The sequence below is a fragment of the Thermobia domestica genome, chromosome 1 (assembly GCF_964235325.1).
Source record: "Thermobia domestica chromosome 1, izTheDome1.hap1.1, whole genome shotgun sequence".
Taxonomy (NCBI): domain Eukaryota; kingdom Metazoa; phylum Arthropoda; class Insecta; order Zygentoma; family Lepismatidae; genus Thermobia; species Thermobia domestica.
The window spans coordinates 277,864,309-277,887,237 of record NC_137454.1 but is presented as its reverse complement, the minus strand read 5'-3'; the positions used below and the strand labels follow the sequence as shown (position 1 = coordinate 277,887,237).

Below are 22,929 nucleotides of genomic sequence, written 5' to 3'. Positions count from 1 at the left end.
ATGAATTCTCCCTGGAGATATTCTCAAAATTTATATGGGGTCATCAGTAAAGAATTCTCTTTCAAGCAAAATAATAATAACAGTAACTCAAAACCGATCAATGTGTTACGAAAATATACTTGAGCATACATAAATATATAATAATGAAATGCATTAACGACACACTGTGTTATAGATTATTCAGGCCTATACATACTCGAGTGTATTACTTCAGATGTTTAAAAAAGAAAAGAAAGAAAGAAAAAAATAAAGAAAAAGCAGAAAATATAGTGTGTAACATTGGCTTGTTCAAGCTTCAAAGTTGTTTAATATGAACTGATATTGCTGTTTCCTCTGCTATTGTAAATATCTTCCTTTGAATTCACTTAGCTTAAGCATTGATTACATTACGTTTATGTAATTATTGTTTCTACTAAAATTTTTACTTCGTTGAAGATCACTATAAATAGAAGAGAAGTTTGCGTGTAAGTTACCAGCGAGCAAGCGCTTGTTAAACGTTCATCTGACTCTCGCTGGCCACGTCTGAGACCAAGATGGCGTCATGCGCCAGAGCGACAAGAATGTAGCACTGCATTGCATCCACCTTGTAGTCTTTCCACCATGCAATCATTATTGCTGAGTTAGTTTTTCACTCCTCGGCTCTTATTATTAAACTTATTCATTATTTCTTACGTGAACTGAATCCTTATTAGAAAAAAAAAATATTTTTTTCTTTCTATCTTGCGCAGAAACCGTTATTCTCATCTCGTGCAGGAAATTGATAAGTGGAAGATATAACAAATTCACAAAGTAGACTGTTAAAGGGAAAATTATAACACAGTATTTTGTTTTATTTGATCATCTTCATTAAACTCATTTTGCAGAAACTATAGAATGCATGGTGAAGTATTTTGGTGCATTCAGCATTCTGGTTTACGAGTAGAGTTGCTAACTGGCCGGTATTTGCTGGGATTTTGATTAAGGCCGGTGACCGGTACAAACTTCTTATTAGACCCCTTCTGACCGGTATTTTGGAATCTGCAATCCAGAATATAACATTGAACATCGAAATTTTTCAACAGTGCCTTTACAAACACAAATTTCCGTTGTATTATTCATTATCAATATTTTTTTAATGTATGGCAGTTTTTTTTATTTATTTAACATAACAAATTTGATAACACTTATATTTTATTGTAAAAGAATTTTATTCATTTATTGAGAGTAGAAAATGACTTTTTAAAGCAATTTCCTTTGTTTGAAGTGAAGTTTATAGAGTAAATTTCATTTTATGAATCAACTATTGTTACATAAAGATTAATATCCAGTATTATTCATCTGTTTCGATAATTTTAAACAAGTGGCAATTGCTGGTAAATACAATAACGATCAATACAGTCTTCAGTTTCTCATTTGTACAGAGAATTTTGAGGGTGTGCCGGTAATTTTGTTTTCCTGAGTTGGCAACCTATTTACGAGGTTTTGTTTCAACTCTGCTACGTAGTGGCTCCGTACTGACACTCCGCATGCAAATAAGTATGTAAGGCTACCATACGCCCCGGTTTCTTAAAATTTGTCCCGGTGTGCAGAAATTTTCCTTCTTGTCCTGTTTTTTTCTTTATTATTATTATTAATTACATATCAAAATTTCTGAAAAGATAATAAAATCGACTTATTCCTTTTGCTTTCAATTCCGACAATACTAGCCTATAGGAACAATTTCATTCTAATCTTTATTATTATTCCAATCGCTGCTTCCCCGGATATAACATGCAATGTTTAAATCCTCCTAAGTAGCACTCTTATCACTAAAAGTAAGAATGTATACCCCAAGGTGGCAACAAATTCTTGTGACGTTGCAGACCAGCCCCGAAAACACATTTTTTTTCTGCTTCAGAAAAACAATTATGCAAATTGCTTTCTTTTAGTTCGCATTTTAGGTTAACAAAAATAAATCAGCCTATTGAAATTTTGAAACAACTTCATAAATCTGGATATTTTTCTTTATAGACATGTAGAGCATGTAAAGGTGGTATGCGTAATAATATTGAAAATATAATTTTTGCCTAAATATTGTATGTTCACTGATTGCGTTTATATTGTATAACAGCTTCTAGCTTCTATAATAATTTTTAGCACTGTTGATTAAGTATGGACTATATTAATACATTATTTTAAGTTGTATAACTAGTGCGATACTGTAGTAAAATTCGAAAGATAAAATTAATACAAAATGCAATATTTACTACTAATTTGTAAGATGTCCCGTTTTTTCTGTTTTCAAAAAGTATGGTAGCCTTAAAGTATGCTAAACCATAAAAAATAAATTGTACTGTAAATTGTACCCCTCTGATAGTGCTCTCAAACGGGTCGGGTTACGGGTCGGGTTGTCGGGTCAGGTCAGTCGGGTTAGCTCGTGTCGGGTCACTCGGGTCGGGTCGTCACATTCTTCACTTATTTTCTATACGGAATACTATAAAGAGCTTTGTTGTAGAATTCAATTCGAAGTTGGTGAATGAATGATAAATGTGACTAATTGAAGGTGAAATAGTAATAAAATTTTAATTTAACCCTATATTAACTAATTGGCATTGTAATTGTAATTAATATTACTACTGACTTTTTTCCTTTCTGCGTTTCTATGTCAAGTTAAATGTCACATTAAGTGAAATTGAAAGGAAATATCTAGTTAAGGTCCCACGTTATGCACCAACGCTAAGAGAGACAGTGATTATGAGAAATAATTGAAGTGGTTGAATGAAGAAAGTGGGAGGAAATGGGAGAACACCGAGAAAACCCATGGACATGGTGTTTGTCCACCAGAAAACTTACTTGGTACAAGCTGGAATTAATACCCATGGACCTTCGGGTCAAACATCTGCCTTTGGGCAGGACACATTATTATTATTATTATTATTATTATTATTATTATTATTATTATTATTATTATTATTATTATTATTATAACTTTAAGAGTGCCCAAGAAAGTTCCGCCGCCTTTTCACCAACACCTTCGAACATTGGTATGTAACCTAAGACGTACCTGGAATATCAAAAATCGTCTCCATCAGCCTCGACGACCTTCTGAAAACGTTCTGGAAGGCCATTGATTCCATCGCAGTCGAACTTGGTGGGACGTGAAGTGAAGAAGGTATCAAGTGCGTATTGAACCTCTACTAGCGATTTGAATTGGCGTTCTCTAAGGTGATTGTCCAAGGAATGGAACAGGTGATAATCGGACGGTACAATGTCCGTGGAGTATGGCGGATCCAATAGTGTTTTCCATCCAAGGCGTAGAATGATGTACTGGGTCATTTTTAGCCACGTGGGGCTTAGCGTTGCCTTGTAACAAGAGGACCCCTTTGCGATTCAGAACTGCTGGATCCAGACAGTACACAGTGACAGTACACAGATGCATTGATGATCTGACCAGCTGGTAGCAGTTCCCGATGGACGATGCCTCGAGCAGTCCACAAAATGCACAGGAGAACCTTATTCTGTCGTAGTGCTGGCTTGGGCTGTTTTTGAACCGGTTCATGGGATGCTAACCAACAATGACGGCGCCGTGGAGCTTCGTACAGGACCCACTTCCCATCACATGTCAACACCCTGTCCAGAAATTGCTCCTTCCTCAGACGAGACACCAAAAAAACACAGGTGTCTGCTCGCGTTGCTTTCTGGCTCCAAGTCAAATCATGTAGGACCTATCAACCCAACTTGCAGTGCTTCCCAAGTTGATGGTGGTTGTGCCGAATGGTTTCTCCACTTACACTGAAATGTAGTACCAGTTCCTCACATGTCTGTCTTCGCCTCAATTGCTGCCTGAAGATCTTTATTTTGAACATCTGTTTGTCTTCCGGCACGTGGTGCGTCTTCGAGTGTTTCGTCACCGTCCTTAACCCGTCATACCACTGCACTCTCCGCGTAGTCACGACACCCTCACCAAAGGCCTGTCATATCTTCCGCCCCGCGGAGCAGCAATTTGAATTCGTACAGCAAACAAGCCCTTATGACGCTCTGTGAAGGACCCATGTTCACTCAGTTCTTACGCACGTTCACGGTGTATCTGAACACCCACAACCAAATAGTATGTTGGATATACTTACTAGTGTTGCTCACGAGACCTGGTTTGGGGCATTCTCGTTTCGAAAATGTGTCGTGAAGGTAGTCTCGTCTGGAAAAGTGCATATGTTTCTATTGAAAGAGCTCTGTCTCATCTCGTACCCCTTCATGAAAATTCTGTCTCGTCTCGTCTCGTCCAACAACTGACCTTCACCTTATATCCATTCGCATTCAACTCACGGTGTGAGGGCCAATTGAACACAGACCTCCACAAAGAGACAGAACTTTCTTGGTCACCTTCAGATTATTATTATTATTATTATTATTATTATTATTATTATTATTATTATTATTATTAATATTATTGCTGGGGTAGAGATTTGACTTTCTCCGCAATAAAATACTTGCTAATTTTATATAACGTTGCAAATATCTTCTAGATAAATTAATCAAGAAAAAATAAAAGGTAATTCCCTACAGAATGATATTTCAGTGCAATTAGTTCCTTATGATTCTATCAGACAGCAACGCTGTTTTTAAATAGAAAAATCGGAATGTTAACGTGATGAAATTGTTGTTTGTTACACAGCAAAAAATATTAAAAGAAGTTCTATATACATTCCTTACTAGAAAATAATGTTGTCTTCAGAACTTTTATTCTTTTAGTCTTCAGAACTTGTCTTCAGAACTCAGTCAAATTTTATTTTGACTTTCGAACTTGATTGCCTAAATTTTAACCCTGGAAATTTGGATGTGGAGTAAAATAAAGAAGGTTAGCAGGGTAGAGAGGAAAACGAATTAGAAAATGCTGAAAAAATGCAACAGACGAGAGCAATATTAGACGATATAAGGAAGCGAAAAATGGACGGATCACAAGTTTCGATCTTGCTAAGGGAATGCATTCTGAGAGATGTAGTAAAGGGGGTGATATCAGGAGAGCGAGAGTGTGTAAGAAGGTTGGAATTGATAGATTGTAATAAGGAGGGTGGTACTTTATGTTGGGTTGCGAGGCAGATATTAGCGGGAAATCGCAAAAATGGAAGCTTCTTACCTAGTTCACGGAAACTGGCCTGTCATTAATGGCAGAACACTGAGGAGGACGAGGAGGATAATTATACTACAAATAAAAAAAGCCGAAACAATGGTTTATGCATAAGAATTGGTCAGCATTTTTTTTCTGGTGGCAGTTTTGTAAGGTTCTAGCTCTATCAAACTGGTTAGATTGTAAGGTCAAGTCACTCGGGTCGGTTGTCGGGTTAGGAACCTCGGGTGGGTTCACTCGGGTCACTTTGGGTCGGGCCAATCGGGTCAGCTCGGGTCGGGTTGTCGGGTCGGGTCAGTCAATTTGGGTCACGGGTGGGGTCGGGTCGGTCTTCAACACATATAATTTCCACGAAAATTACAATATACCACGGTTTATACCTCATTGGACTTCCAATAAAACATTTTCAATGATGTGTACACCATGTCACCATTTTTGTATGAGGGAATGTCTAGAGGGATTTTGTGGGAATTTGATGGAGTGTAGATTCCTGTGTGTGTGTGTGTGTGTGTGTGTGTGTGTGTGTGATACCTTACAGGATACAAGATGTCGAGGAAGTGTGTAAATAAACCGGACAATTTCTGTTATGTATGTGAGGAGCTGATATTTAAGTCACAACGTCGATGTTTTACTCCACTTGTGAGGAAGTGTTATCAGTTATATTTTGGTTGCTGTGTAGGAGACCAGGATAAGAACTGGGTTCCTCACTACATTTGTTGTACTTGCGTGAAACGTCTGACTGGGTGGGCAAATGGTGGACGAAACATGCCCGCAGTACCGATGATCTGGAGGAACCAAAAGATCATTCTTCAGACTGCTACTTTTGTACGACACAGATAAAAGAAATAAGCAGTAAATCTAACCACACAGTACAGTACCCTAATTTGCATCAGCAATTAGGCCAGTTCCACACAGTGCAGAATTACCTGTACCAGTACCTCCTCCTCATCTTACGGTAAATGAGGATTACGTACTTGAGGCAACTATTGAAGTTCCAAATGAAGATGATGAACCTACTTATGTAGGAAGCACATCTACATTGGATTCCCATGTGATAACTCCGGGTGAACTAAATGACCTCGTACGGGATTTAAAATTCTCCAAGATACAGACAGAACTTCTTGATTCTAAACTTAAGGCTGGAATCTGCTCCATCGTGACACTAAAGTGTGTATTTTTCGAAACCTTCATACAGAGTTTCAAAACTACTATTCTCAAGAAAATGATTTAGTGTATTGTAATAATGTCTGTGCTGTGATGGATACACTTGGACATGCACATATAAGTACAGAGTGGAGATTGCTTATTGACTCTTCGAAAACTAGTTTTAAGGCTGTCCTTTTGCACAATAGCAACAAATTTCCTTCAGTGCCTTTGGCTTATGCAACTAATATGAAGGAAGCCTATGAAAACATCGAAATAGTGTTAGAAAAAAATCAGTATGAGAAATACAAGTGGACCGTTTACTGTGATTTACAAGTCACTTCTTTGGTAATGGGTTTGCAGCTTGGTTATACGAAATATTATTGTTTCCTCTGCGTATGGGACAGCAGGAACAAAGCGGAACATTACATCAAGAAGGAATGGCCAACGCATGTATTAACTCCTGGACAGAAGAATGCTGTTTATTCCTCACTGGTGAGCCCTGATTAGATAATTCTACCTCCTCTTCACATAAAGTTGGGGCTCTTCAAAAACTTTGTTAGGGCAATGGACAAAAGTAATGCAGGATCTTGTTACCTCAAGGAAAAAATTCCTCGGGTTAGTGACGCTAGGGATTTTTGTAGACCCCCAAATAAGATGTTTGATTCGTGACCAAAAATTTGAGGATCTCTTAACTCTGGTTGAGAAAGCAGCTTGGTGTTCATTTAAATGTTTAACAGAAAATTTTTTAGGAAACAAGAAAGCCCCAAATTACCGTGAAATTGTGAGTGATTTCCGGCAATCATTCAATGAAATGGGTTGCAACATGTCCCTTAAAGTTCACTTTCTAGACTCCCACCTGCATTTATTTCCTGAAAAGCTTGGTGCTGTGAGTGATGAGTATGGGGAACATTTTCATCAGGACATTTTTTCCATGGAGAAGAGGTACCAGTGACAGTGAAGTTCAAAAATGCTAGCTGATTACTGTTGGACACTTAAAAGAGATGTTCCAGAAACCAAACACAAAAGAAAGTCGACAACTAAAACACATTAGTTGAGGTAAGTAAGTGTCCATTTATTAAGAAGATACCACTCACTTCTTTTGTATTATTTATTAAGTAGATATAAAATGGATATTAAGTAGATTGACCCCATACGCAGATGAAATTATTGGAGATTATCAGTGCGGATTTAGACGAAATCGATCAACTATCGACCAAATATTTACCATTCGCCAAATACTCGAAAAGAAGTGGGAATACAATACCCCGGTACATCAACTATTTATTGATTTTAGAAAGGCTTACGACTCGGTTAGGAGAGAAACATTATACAACGTTCTTACAGAACTTGAAATACCGAGAAAGCTAATTAGATTAATTAAGATATGTTTAAGTGAATCCCAAAGTAAAGTCCGGGTAGGAAAATTTTTGTCCACGAGCTTCCACGTCGAAAATGGCCTGAAACAAGGAGATGCGTTGTCGCCATTATTATTTAACTTTGTGCTGGAATACGCCATAAGGAAAATCAAAGATAACAACCAGGGCCTAGAGTTGAACGGCATTCACCAGGTTATGGCATATGCTGATGATGTAAATTTAATAGGGGATGATAGGAGAACAGTAGAAATAAATGCAGAGATCTTATTAAACGCTTGCAGGGACATGGGTTTAGAAGTAAATGCAGAGAAAACTAAATACATGGAAGTGCGTCGGGACCGTAATACGGCAAATTGTGGAGGCGTTAAAATATTAAATAATGCTTTTGATAAAGTGGATACTTGCAAATATTTAGGATCAATATTAACAGACGAAAATCATATTCACGAAGAAATTAAATGTCGACTAAAAGCAGGGAATTCGTGTTACTACTCGGTTCAAAATCTCTTGTCGTCGCGAATTCTGTCGAGGAATTTGAAGCTTAAAATATATAAAACGATAATCATGCCTATTGTTCTGTATGGTTGCGAAACATGGTCGCTTACTCTGAGGGAAGAACATAGACTGAGAGTATTTGAGAACAGGATCCTGAGAAGAATATTCGGACCCAAGAGGAACGAGAATGGGGAATGGCGGAAGCTTCATAACGAGGAACTATACATAGTTTATACGGTTTACCCAACATTGTTAGGGTTGTCAAGTCTAGGAGGCTTAGGTGGGCTGGTCATGTAGCTAGAATGGAAGAGAGTAGAAACGCTTTCAAAGTCTTGACTGGTAGACCCATAGGAAAACGACCACTAGGAAGACCTAGGCGCAGATGGGAGGATAATATTAAGATGGATCTCGCAGAGATAGGAATACAAAGTAGAAACTGGATGCAATTAGCTAAGGATAGAAGTCAGTGGAGAGCTTTTGTGAACGCGGCACTGAACCTCCGGGTTCCATAGGCCATAGAGTTAGTTAGTTAGTTAGATAGATATAAAATGGTGACACGGTGTATACATCATTGAAAATATGTTTTATTTCAAATCCAATAAGATATAAACCGTGCTTATATTGTAATTTTCGTGGAAGTTATATGTGATTTTATGTGCACTAATGAATATTGTAAAATGAACAGTACACATAGCATATTTTTTATATAAATATGTTTATTTCTCTAGATAGAATAATGCTATTCTTATGAAACTTAGAGGGCTTACTAAGTATAAATCAGGCTAACATACAATATAATTTGTGCGTTTATATACCTAAGGTACCCAAGATACAAGTATGAAAATGGTTTAAAAAAAGAAAAAGGAAAAAGAAAAGAAATTTGAGGGGAAATTTTCCGAAAACACCTCTGTCACGGGAAAACTGAGGGTGATGGAGAAAAACTGATTGCAGATTCGAATTCTACGTGAAAAGTTCTATTAGAATCAGGCATTTTCTTCCGTGTGCCAGAGAAAAATATTTTTTTTCGACTAGTGCAATAGGTACCATTTTCAAACTCATCAACCGTTATTCAAACCGGTTAATGTTGATCGCAGATATTAAAAATACTCACATCCGTATATTATTTAATACAAACGAAAATTTTACCTGCACATTTCTGCACAAACGATGTATAAACGATCGCGACAATTTGTGGTTCAATCGAACATGGTGGGGCTAGCACTTAGACAACTCCCCCTTTTTTTTCGTTCTGTCCACGCATCTGATAGCTTAGAAAAAAATTTCGCCTGCGCATTACTGCTCAAACGATGTGCAAACAATTGAGATAATTTTCTTTTGAATCAGACGTAGGGAGGTGCTACCAATTAGGTAGCCTATACTTTGTTATCGTTTTGGCGCGCCCGCAATTGTGTACAAACGAAAATTTCGCCTGCAAATTTCTGTACAAAACCGTAACAAACAAGTGCGACAGTTTGTGGTTGAATTCGACATGGTGAGAGGACTATCAATTAGAGAGCCCATAGTTTGTTATCGTTTTGGCGGGACCACATTTATGTGCAAACGAAAATTTCAGCTGCACATTTATGTACAAAGGCGTACAAAGAAGTGCAAACAGTTTGTGGTTGAATTGAACATGGTGGGAGGGCTAACATTTAGACAGCCCCCCACTTTGTTTTCGTTCTGGCGGCGCCCCTAATTGTGTACAAACGAAAATCTCGCCTGCACATTTCTTTATAACTATATTCAAACGATTGCGACAATTTGTGATTCAATTGGACATGGTGGGGGGGTACCATTTAGACAGCCCCCACTTTCTTTTCGTTCTGAGGTCGCCCCTAATTGTGTACAAACGAAAATTTCGCCTGCATATTTCTGTACAAACGATGTACAAACGATTGCGACAATTTGTGATTGAATTGAACATGGTGATTGGGCTATCACTTAGAAAGCCCCCCACTTTGTTTTCGCCCTGGCGGCGCCCCTAATTATGTACAAACGAAAATTTTGCATGCACATTTCTGTACAAACGATGTAGAAACGATTGCGACAATTTGTGATTGAATTGGACATGGTGGAGGGCTATCACTTAAACAGCCCCCACTTTGTTTTCGTTCTGGCGGCGCCCTTAATTATGTACAAACGAAAATTTCACCTGCATATTTCTGTACAAATGATGTACAAACGATTGCGATGATTTGTGCTTGAATTGGACATGGTGGGGGGCTATCACTTAGAAAGCCCCCAATTTGATTCAGTTTTGACGGCGCTCCTAATTATGTACAAACAAAAATTTCGCCTGCACATTTTTGTACAAACGATGTAGAAACGATTGCCACAATTTTTGCTTGAATTGGACATTGTGCGGGGCTACCATTTAGACAGCCCCCACTTTGTTTGTTCTGACGGCGCCGCTAATAGTGTACAAACGATAATTTGGCTTGCTCATTTCTGTACAAACGATGTAGAAACAATTGCGACAATTTGTGATTAAATTGGAAATGGGGGGCTACCATTTAGACAAACCCCACTTTGTTTTCATTCTGGTGGCGCCCCTAATTGTGTACAAACGAAAATTTCGCCTGCACATTTCTGTACAAACGAAGTACACACGATTGCGACAATTTGTGATTACACTGGACATGTTGGGGGGGCTACCACTTAGGCATCCCCGATATTGTTTTCGTTGTGGCGGCGCCCCTAATTGTGTACAAACGAAAATTTAGCCTTCACATTTCTGTAGAAACGATGTAGGAACGATTGCGACAATTTGTCATTGAATTGGACATGGTAGGGGGTATCACTTAGACAGCCCCACTTTGTTTTCGTTCTGGCGGCGCCCCTAATTGTGTAAAACAAAAATTTCGCCTGCACATTTCTGTACAAACGATGTACAAAACCATTGCGACAATTTGTGATTGAATTGGACATGGTGGGGGAGCTACCATTTGGGCAGCCCCCACTTTGTTTTCGTTCTGGCGGCGCCACTAATTGTGTACAAACGAAAATTTCGCCTGCACATTTCTGTAGAAACGATGTACAAGTGATTGCGACAATTTGTGCTTGAATAGGACATGTTGGTGGGGGGCTACCATTTAGACAGCCCCCACTTTGTTTTCGTTCTGACGGCGCCCCTAATTGTGTACAAACGAAAATTTCGCCTGCACATTTGTGTACAAACGATTGAGATCATTTCCGATTGAGTCTGATAAGGGGGAGGCTGTCTGAATGGACGTCTCCTTTTCACCTCTACTGTAATTAAATTCTTCCTCGAGAAAATCTGTAATCAACACTGTCAGTAGCTTCGTCCTCGACTAATATACCTTAACAAGTACAGCTTTATTTTCGTATATTTTTCAACAGTTAACCAATTTAAAACTATCGCAAACAAGAATATGTAGTCAACTTCTTAAATACTTCGCTCGCCGAAACCCGTTCAGCGCGTGCAACAAGCAAAAACAACATGTTTGGCGTCTCACAAATGGAAAAGGGGAAAAAAGAGAAGGAAAAGCAGCACGGCAGTGCCTTATCGCAGTCAGAGCTGACAACATAGTTTCGGTCGTCACTAACGCGAATAGACCTACTAGCGGTGTACAAGAGTTATACAGTTACAATATACGTTGTGCCACAGTAGCGCTACAGGCGGAATGTGCACGAACTACAAATGAATATGTTCCCTTACAAGCATCAGTCACTGTTGCACCCTCTTTACATTCTACACATCCTTTTTTCTCCCACTTTTTGACCTTGACAAGCAGAAGTACCAGGCTTTCCGAGTTCACAACCATAAACTGTTTGTGTACAGAGTACGTTTTCAGTTCTTCGAATGACTGTGCGCGCGAAGAACAAGGGTGATGATCGGGCTACCGTATACGGAAGTCAGAGACACCCGGTTGCAACTTTAAATGTAAAATACAAATATAGAGCCTTGACAATGCCGTGAGGATGAATATATTATATATATATATTACATTCCTTGATGTGATTAACAGACTGTGGAACAACGAGATTGAGTCTGCGATGATAGCAGTGTATGGTGAGTGCACTCAAACACCTTTTCACAAAAGATTGTAAACCGTTCAAATGTTCAGAAAATGTGGCAGCTCCATCCATAGCCTAGTGCTAAAAGCTTTTGCTTACAATTAAAATGAGAGATAATTTGGAAAGTATGCTCACTTAGAGCAGTCGCAGTGCAATCACTAGTAACATCTGCAAAACAAATAAGTCTTTCATGAATTGCCGTCTTTCACGTACCGATTGAATGTTGAGAGATCTTTGCAATGTCCGTAGTTTTGTCCAACATTATTGCTGTAAGAAGTGTATTGTTTATTTCTGACTTAGTTTTATTCAGAATTACTCACCAAACACATTTAATAATATAATTCTGAATTCTGTTTCACGTTCCTTTAAACACTCCCATGCTGTGAAGATGACAAGTCAACATGGGCGCCCGAACGAGAGGGTAGAGTGGGGCCCGGACCTTCCTCTGGCTCACGAAAATGTATACGTAATATAGCAAACCACGTATATTAAATACCAGAAATACCAGACGCAACGTAGCAACCATGGAGATGGCCCCTCCCTAGAAAATTTTCTTCAGGCACCCCTGCAAGTCCATTTAGTGTCGTACTTAGAAAGTAACTGAATTACTTCAATATAATTTCCCTAATTGACAGAATCTTCCTGTTTGTTATGACTTCTAAATGATAGCTCTTGTTTAGTCATAAAACAAGAGGAATAAATCAATCGGTTCATTAGTTCTCGGTTTGAATCAACTTCTGCATTGCTTGCTCAATTAAAAATCAATTCTGGTTTCCCGAAAGTTTTCAATTTAGTTATTGTGGACAGGTGTGAATAACATTTTTCTTGGCGCAACTTGGGTTTGTGAAAATTGTTCATGTCACAAAAACCATCATTATTCAACACGTCCTTTTCTATGTGGAACAGAATACAAGGCCAGCAATACAGTTTGTTTCTTGTCTTACATGCAGTTAACTATTTTGAAGAAGCAAAATAATTCGTTTTGATATTATGTATATAATCTTTCATTTTTGTCTAAATGGAAATGCTTGGAATTGTTCTACTACTGGTTATTATTTGTTGCATTTCTTGAAAATTAAGGAATTCAATGGTCCAGAATACAAGACTGAAACGGCCGATCCCCGCCCCTACTGTCCCCTATACCAATTGAAGTAATATCACTGCTTGCGCCATCGCTTTGCCGCAAGGGACTCGATTTCTCAGACGAGTCCCCTTCCATACTTTATTCTTCGAGTCACTTGCAAAATATATTGATAATCTAAAAAGTTCACACTTCACTAGATTTCTTAAAGTGTCAAGATTAATACTGTAAATTTAATAGCGTTAAAACTATTAACTGTAAAAAGCAAACGAGCATTAAATTCGCTTACGACAGAACGCCCATGCTTAGAGCTTAGACATTAGACAACATAATATGAGGACTAGCTGACTGGACCCTGTTCCCTTACCCGAGAAAAGCCGATTAAAACCCGAGTGTATCCGATCTTCACTTCGCTGTCGCACCCAGCACACGGGCGCTGACTATAGTTGTGTCAGAACAATTGAAATAGTGTTATTTTACAAAAATAGAGAAATACAAACAATGTTTCCTTTTTTTCTTTGGTATATATTTATCACAAAATACTTTAATTAAAATTCCAGGGGACTAGCCTAGTCCCCTCGTCCCCTTGACGGCACGCCGCTGGTACCAATGATGTACTCCCTTGTTTTGTACTCAAGGTAAAAGGAAAAAGTGTTACAAACTGACGTATTTACCAACACGTGCAGGTAGTTACGCGAAGTCTAGGATTCTACTAGAAACCTGTAATAAATCTTGCAACTGCTTACATCGTCTGTAGTATACGAACTCAAATAGTACTACATAGCCTGGCTGAAGTAAAAATAGAATAACGATAGTGCAAGATGAACATAAAAGAATAAAATGTAAAAACGATAATATCCAAAGTTGAAATGAAGTTCCACAGTGAAAAGTTTTAATCTATAAGAAGATAAACAAACTGTGTCACTGTACTGAGACTTAAAAATACTACACCGACATTACATGAAACATGTGGGACAAATAAAAACATTTTTTGTGTTCTGCAATCACTCCTGCACAAGTCCTGGTGTATTTCGTTGTTGGCATTGATTTAATAGCAGTGAATCACAAATACTGAAGTTATGCTTACAAAACAAAGTGTTCCTGGACGGACACGAGATAAGGCGTACACTGCTGTAAACAATCGGCAATGTTTGAGTTAGTATGGTATTAATAACGGTTTTTACCTCTATTGAAATTATAACGTCCTTCTACGGAACCACCCTGAAGCAAACAACACCGCACAGTGTGGCAGTCCCAGCGCAATCTCCCAGAGTATTCAACAAATCGGACTTGTCCAAGACCATATCACATATTGGAGGCGAATTTTAGCGAATTTCGTTGGGAACGTCCCAGCACTAAACACTTGGGGTATTTAGCTGCACTGGCGTATATTCCTGCAGTTATCTTATATAAGTTTACAGACTGCCTACAGTATGATGTAAATAATTATTGATTTAACATAAACCGATTTATATTACGATATAGTATGGTAGCTCAGGAGTAGTTCACTCACTGATTTCTAATTGCTTGTAACCTCCGTTACACACCAAACATATCAGAAAAAATATCAAATGTTATTTTTTCTCCTCACAACTGTTCTTTCAGTTCATAGTTTTATCTTTTAATAAATAAAAAATCGAACAACAATAGGTGTAGTTTCGGTGCTACAAGGAACCAGAGTTCTGATTGGAAAAGTACGAAGAATTAAACCTGTTCCCAAAAAATGTAACCTCCGTTACGCAACAAATAACTTTTTCTCCACAACGATGTGATATTTCCTTATGTACATTTATCGTATAAATAGTGGCATGGGTATGTATTGTATGATCTATAAGAACACGGACAGCACAAGTTTTATTTGCATTATTGAGAACTGCATTGAGCTGTTCGGAGGTGTTTTCGCTTCGCTCCGCAGTGCATTCAAGTGTAACGGTATGGGTATTGACATTGTAACTTGGAGAGGCCGGATAGGAAGTTTTGTGGGCAAAGTGAAAATTACAAAGGGCTAATTATTGGAATGCTGTTAGTTATAGGTGGGATTGAGATGAATCCTGGACCCAAATCAATAGATAATCTGCACAAAAAACTTGAAGAAATGGATCAAAAAATCGTTGGTATTTTCAAAATTACAAGTGATTTAAGTTCAGGGCTGCCAACTAAGTAGCTGGTAATTATTGTGCATGATGATCAAAATTATGGTATTTTCTAGGGTATTATGGTACGCTCCAAAAATCAAGCGTGATAGACAGTAATTATTATTGCGCCCCCCTTTATTAATTTGTTACTTGGAAAGCTATTTATTTCGAACTCTCTTATATTATTATTATTATTATTATTATTATTATTAATAATAATAATAATAATAATAATAATAATAATAATATGTAACAATAATATGAACGTCGTTTCTCTTACGTATTGTTACAATAACATCTGAACGAAATAAATTGTCTCAAGCTTATGATGCACCAGACTACATTGTGGAGTAAAATTAGAATAACTATAATACTCACTGGGAGAACTCGAGATATAGTTCAAATCACTTTATTCAAGGTTCAAATGCAAGGAAGAAAATTAGTAGCTAATGTTTCATATATAGTGTTACACCGTCTTGCACGGAAGAAGCACTATATTCATTACATACAAGACTAGACACGGCGCAAGCTAACTTTGCACTATGAAACCGTTACTTCCCGAGCGAGTGAGATGAAAATGAGAGGAAATGGTTGGTTGATACTACGCATGCGCAAGATATATTGCCAACCGCGATTATCCAAACTTCTCAGTAGTAGATCCTAAATCGTTTATTTAAAAAAAAACTAGTTTGTTTATTACTGAATGTTTGTCTCTTTGCAAAGCATCACACACATCCTCTCCACTATTTTTGCAATTGGTACAATTGATAACAATAGACCATCATTTGCTCTTACTTTCTCAAAGTAAACTCTGACATTATATATTATTTCCCTACTTAAGACTTCTGATCGTAGTACTGCTCCCGAATTTATATCGATTATTATCGAATATCAATTATTAAAATTAAGAATAACTGAATGTATCAAACACTTGAACGTGCCGGCATAAAAAAAGGATAAAGAACTCATAAAAAAATATCCACACAATTCCAGATATTAACATACAAAAGAATAGATACACACAGTATTTTAGTTCTACAAAACACAAAAATTCAGATTTATATACACCACTATAACAAAATGCTAAGTAATACTGAGTGGAAAACATTCTTTCACCCTTCTTATTTTGTCCTTTGGGTTTAAAAAAAAAGCCTCCCACACATCTGTTGGTCAATAAAACACATGGTACATTTTGGCAATCGTAGCATTCCACTCGCTTAGGGTCTGAAACAAGAGATTTGGCTCACTCACCTCTCGAAATAAGATATTTCCGATGCTTGTCGAGGTTTGTTCTTTGGCTAGGTTTCGTGTAGTGTGCTGGTAGGTTGAAAATAAGGTGTTTGTTGTTACGAGGTGTTATTATCGTGGAAAAAGCACCTACCTCTGGTTCGACTAAGCAACAAATGATGCAGTGGCTGACAGAGAAAAAAATTATTTTGATTGTAATATGCTGAAGCCGGAACTGTATAGTTTAATCCAATCACATACATCTAGATTTAAAAGGTTTGCAATTGACGAAATTTTCAAACGCCATGGACACTCTGTGCTTCGTTTACCCTCTACCACCCGGAACTGAATCCAATTGAAAAAATTTGGTCTTTGGTGAAACGATGGGTTTGGTCAAGAAACACAACTTTCAAAATTAATGATGTTCAAATTAGGTTCGAGCAAATCGGGAGAAACGAATGGATATCAGTTTGTAATCACGTGAAGCAAATAGAAACTCAGTATTGGGAAGCACAAGGAATTATGAATGAAATTACTGAGAGGGTCGTTATCAGTCTTGGTGGTGTCGATAGTGATAGCAAGAGTGATTCAGAAGAGAATACTGATGGTGACTTATCCGGAATAGAAGAAATGTAGGTGAGTGTTTCCTTTATGTACGCATACACATAGATGAAAAATATTTGACATTTCATTTTTATTTGTGGAATTCAACGTATATTATTAATACTAATGATCTAGATATACATAGATGAAAAGGTACGAGTTATGAATAATACCTCACATTTCTAGATTCATGGCGAATATTTATTTCAGTTGGCAACGCTGATAAGTTCACTTTTCTGCCTCCTAAATCACGGTCAGATGGGAGCCAAATCGCGAACAGCATGACGTCACTCAAGTGCAGAGTTGTTGTGCGCCGTGTCTATCAGTTTTATCATGCTACATTATGAGAAACCTAAGAGGAAAATGCTAAACTGCACACAGAATTCTTGTGGCTTTACAGAAACATTAACTTCGCATAAAATTTAAAAGTTGTACAACTTTATTTGTAATGCATTTCAGCACGTCAAATTCTTTTTACATGCACAGAGTAATATAGTCGTTTTGGGCAAACTAACCTTTCTCATTTAGGATTTAAAAAAAGATTGGGTAACATTAACACGCACAAAATCGAATGGCTCTATTCACTACGTGGCACCGTGTACCATAATTGCTAAAGTCTTCGCTTTTGGTGCGAGCAGTCCGCGTTCGATTTCTGGTTGGGACATTCGGTCGAAAAGATGCGTAACAATTGTTCTGAGTGAGGCTTTTCCTGGTTTCTCGTAATTCAAGCTCACGAATGAAGGGATGGCACCTAACATATAGGTATCAGGTCGCTTCCTTCCTTCCCCATACCCGAATAGTGTGATCGCCGAGATTCGTTATCTCTAATACACGATGGGCTTAAGGCCTTAGATGCTAGTAATGCTCAGAAGTCGTATGTATAAATAAATCTATATTTACATCGATAAATCTGCACTACAAAAATTACATTCTAAAGAAGTTTCCTAAAAACTCCTCCGTATCACTACTGAGGTCTATAATACATGAGAAAAGTTATTTTAAAAAATCCAACACAATACAGTGGTCCCCTTGCAATTGCATTTTTCTTCCCTTCTCAGTTTCTGATGCGGCGCAGAGGCAAGTATTAAAGAACAGACAGAATCCTCATCTGCCAATAGTTGTTTTCCGAAAAGAAAACCACCCCAGTCACTTCTAAAGTGGAACAAAGTTGTCTTTTTGGTAAACAGGGCAATAAAAACATTCAGGGATAGTATATGTTTATGGTACCGTACTTCAGACGGTAAAGACAGAGAAGACAAAGGAGAAGAAAACCAGTGTCATATTTATAACTTTATATTCTATGTGAAAAAAAATACAAAAATTCCATATTCGTCCGATTTTCCAAGTGAAGCAAAGAGGCAGTCGCATCTCGTGGATTATGGTACTTTTGCGTACCATAATGAAAGTACTATGGTACATGGTACAGGACTTGAAATTATGGTATGTGTACCATAATTATGGTACGGTTGACAGCCCTGTCGCAACTTGAAGTGGTAATGACAGAATTAAGTGCAGTGAAAAAGGAAAACGAGAAACTGAAATCACAATTGGCTTTTAATTGTGAACTTTTGGACAAACTTGAGAACCAATCGCGCCGAAACAATCTTATATTTCGGAATATTGGTACATGTAATCGAACTGAGTCATGGGAAGAATCAGAAGAACGTGTAAAGGAATTTGTGACCAAACAATTAAAAGTTGATTTGAATACCTTAGCAGTGGAAAGGGCTCATCGTCTTGGACGTGGACCCAACAGTCCTATCATTGTGAAATTCTCGTCGTACAAGAAAAAAAGTGAGGTTCTTAAAAATGCCTATCGAGCAAAAGGAACTCCTGTAATTATTACAGAAGATTTCTCAGCATCGGTCAGGCAAACGAGAAGACATCTCCTACGTTATTTGAAGGATGCTCGCTCGCAAGGTGACCGTGCAAGACTTCAGTACAATAAACTGTCTATGAATGGGAAATACACACTAGAAGAGCTTCAAACACGCAATGAAGAAATAACAGAACATGAGTTGAACCAAAATACGACAACAGAGGTTACAACATTGAGTGTGGACAATCAAAGTGCTTCCCCCAAAGGCTTGTCTATGTGGAAGGAACCGCCACCCGCTGAGAAGAGACAACAGAAGAAACCAACCCGCGCGACCTTGAGCCAACCAGCCAGATTTAGGGATTGACAGAGGAAGGAAAGTGAAGAAAATGAATTGGCTGTGGGTAAGTCTTCTTTCTCTCAAAACAGTAAAGTGTACAATCAAGTGGTATGTGAAATCACTGGTGACACTAGAACAAGGACTGCTTTACGAGTCTATTATCAAAATGCAAATACTTTGTGTGGTAAAGCCAACATTTTTTTCTGTAATGTTCTGTCTCATGATTATGACATTATTACAATAACAGAGACATGGATAAATGAAAAGCATTATGATGCGGAACTATTTGATAATAGATATACTGTGGCGCGTCAGGATCGCAATGTTTGTAAACTAGGCAAATCTAGGGGGGGTGGAGTTCTTGTGGCAGCTTTGCAGAAATACAATCTCAGTATAATAGACAGCTATGATGATGAATTTGATTGTGTTATTGTCAAAATCACGACTGGGGTAAAACAATTTTTATATGTGTAGTTTATTTCCAACCAAATTCAAGTATAGATGTGTATAATATTTTTTTTTGAACGTATTGAAAGTAAGTGTCCCCAAGGCTGTTCTGTTCTCCTGGTTGGTGATTTTAACATTAGGGAAATAGAAAACCATGAATTTAATCTGGAAAATAGTACCGTAAAATGTCAAAATTTACATAATTTCATGTTTTTTTTTATGATATGAAATATTTTAATCACATACAAAACAATAATAATCGTACTCTAGATCTAGTTTTATCTACACTAGGATCTGTTGAAATTATCAGGGAATTACTCCCATTAGTGCCAGAAGATCAACATCATCCCGCTATAGTAATAAATGTGCATCGTGAAAGTCGTTCAAAGGTAGGTCATAATTCTAACATTTTTGGCTAGAATTTTAGAAAGGCGAATTTTATGAAATTGTATACTAGTTTAATGTGTGTCGATTGGGAATGCCTAAGGGAATACAATAATGTTAATGACCTAGTGAGTAGGCTATATGATATTATCTATGAAATATTCGATACTTGCGCTCCTCGCAGGAAAAACTCTGCCTCGAAATTTCCGAGCTGGTTCACTAAAGACATAATTAATAAATTGAAGGCTATCGTAGGAAATTTCAACTAAAAACTAGCAATAGTACCTCCTATTACATGGAATTTGCTCGTTTGAGAAAAGAAGTTAAAAATGACATCAAATTAGCCTATGAAACATTCTTACATAATACTGAAAATATTATTACTAAGAATTCAAGTGAATTGTGGAATTTTATTAAGAATAGGAAAAGACATCTACCGTCCAAATCATTAAAGTTTCAGGGTCATAATCTGTGTAGTAACGAGGAAATAGCCAATACTTTTGCGAAGTATTTTAGATCTGTGTATGTTTCCTCTTCTGAAACGATAATTGATCCTAACATAGATCTGGGAGATAATATGTACGGTAGCATAGGAACACTAAATATTTACCAGATAGATTTGAATGAAATAAATGGCTATTAAGAACCTTAAGTCCAAAACGGCAGTTGGTTCTGACGAACTTCCCTCCTACATTGTGAAGGGTTGCGCTGATATATTTAAACATCCGCTATTAATTGCATTCAATTTATCACTAAGAACAAGCACTTTTCCAGACAAATGGAAAACAGCTTTAATATGTCCAATTCCGAAGTCCAACAACAGTCAAGATATTACCAACTTTCGACCCCTAGCAATATTACCTGCTTTTGCCAAAGTATTTGAGCATATCTTGTATCGACGAATCCTTAATCACGTCAAACCGGTTATCTCAATTAAACAACATGGCCTTATTTCACAAAGATCTACAATAACAAATCTTGCAATTATTACAGATTTTATAGCGAATTCATTAGATGTAGGCAGTCAAGTAGATGTGATTTATATTGACTTTGAAAAAGCTTTTGATAAAGTTAATCATAACATATTACTAGAAAAATTAAAGCTTTTCCACTTTTCTCCGTGCCTGATTAAATTCTTCTCATCATGCCTATCTAATCGTAAACAATCCGTTCTTTTCAATGCACACAAATCTAAAGGATATATTTTATCCTCAGGAGTCCCTCAGCGTTCAAATTTAGGACCATTATTATTTCTCTTGTTTATTAATGATTTATCTGACTGTATTCCTGACCATGAAAAATTACTGTATGCCGATGATCTAAAAATATATGCTAAAATCAATTCTGTGGACGACAACATAAAGATGCAGCAAGGTCTAGATTAGGGATGGCCAGACGGATCCGGATCCTATAAGATCCGGATCCGGAATTTCGGATCTTGGATCCGGATCCGAAGTTTCGGATATTGGATCCGGATATCCGGTTCCTGGATCCACACCCGAAATTTCGAAGTTCAGATTCGAACTCCTGTTTTGAATATTCTAGGCCTTAGATTGAGACCCAGAACTAAAATATCCATATGTATAAAATTTACTAGGTGAATTTTATCTAACTCAGTGGGAAGACAATTCTATTTAAATGACAAAAGACTACATCAAAATCTCATTTTCACATTTTTCGGGGTTAGACCACTGTTGCGCACACCCCATCATTTAGTCTTTAGTATATCTTTAAACGTACTACAGTATGCCACTTTCATCTCAAGTCAGTAGTTGTATAGATCTGCCTTTTGTTATATATTAATTAAGTTAGGATTAAAATTCGATTGTTTGTGAGACCTATGATAATATTTTCAGAATGAGTTAAAACGTTGAAAACTGCATAGTAATGCTGCATATTTTCTTTGTGCCACATTGGAAATTAATGTAGTCTATCTTATACAGTCGGCTTTTATGATTAATCCAATGATCTGAACTCCTGCAGCATTACGGTAAAATCATGGATGTCTTTGAATTTTCGTCATCATTTCTATGTTTTTTTATTACGAGCAAAATAAATATCATAAGCGGTATTTTACATAATACATATAGACGCAGATCAGTCAGTTGATTGCTTAAAGTTTATAGCAAAGCTATTACATTTCTAAGACACTGGCGGCCTTAGAACAAAATCCATGGTTTTCCCATAAAATCTTAAATCTCTCTATATAAAAAGGGCAAAGTCCTGAGTGACTGAGTGAGTGAGTGACAGATCACCGTACAGGCCAAATCGCTTAAGCTACAAACTTGAAATTTGGACAGTTTATAGGCTTTGTGACGTAGGATACCACCAAGGAAGGACTTTGGGAAATTCGACGAAGAAGGGGGGAAATGGTGTGGAAAATATTGATGATTCTTGACGTTAGATACTTCAAATTTGGTATTTGGGTTTCTCATTGAAAATAATTTGATACTTGTTTAAGTGTTTTTTGATATTTAAATTAGAAGGGGCAGGGAAGATGTAGAAAGTAAAAGAAGGGATGGTAATTGCAATTATTGCAATTAGTATAATAATATGCCTATATCTCGGAAATTTAAAGGGTTAGAAACATGGAATTTGATATTTGGACTTCTCACTTAAAATAATTAAATACGTATTTCAACGTTTTTTTATGTGGCCCAGAAGGGAAGAAAAAGGGCGAGAAGAAAATTAAGTGGGGATTACAATTATTGTATTAATATGTTCAATCCTTTGAGGTTAGAGACTTGAAATTTGGTAT

General features: G+C 37.2%; 2 protein-coding genes across 6 annotated transcripts in view; one reads left to right on the top strand and one right to left on the bottom strand.

Moving 5' to 3' along the window:
• Nucleotides 1-22,929, bottom strand: part of LOC145661112 (extracellular matrix organizing protein FRAS1-like) — a 3,375,101-nt gene that overhangs the window by 3,084,429 nt on the left and 267,743 nt on the right. The window lies entirely within an intron of this gene.
• The window catches only part of LOC145667619 (uncharacterized), a 50,114-nt gene continuing 46,317 nt past the window's right edge, over nt 19,133-22,929 (top strand). Inside the window, exon 1 of the mRNA XM_081735084.1 lies at nt 19,133-19,404. The gene's annotated coding sequence lies outside the window, so the exon portion shown is untranslated. The remainder of the gene's footprint in view (nt 19,405-22,929) is intronic.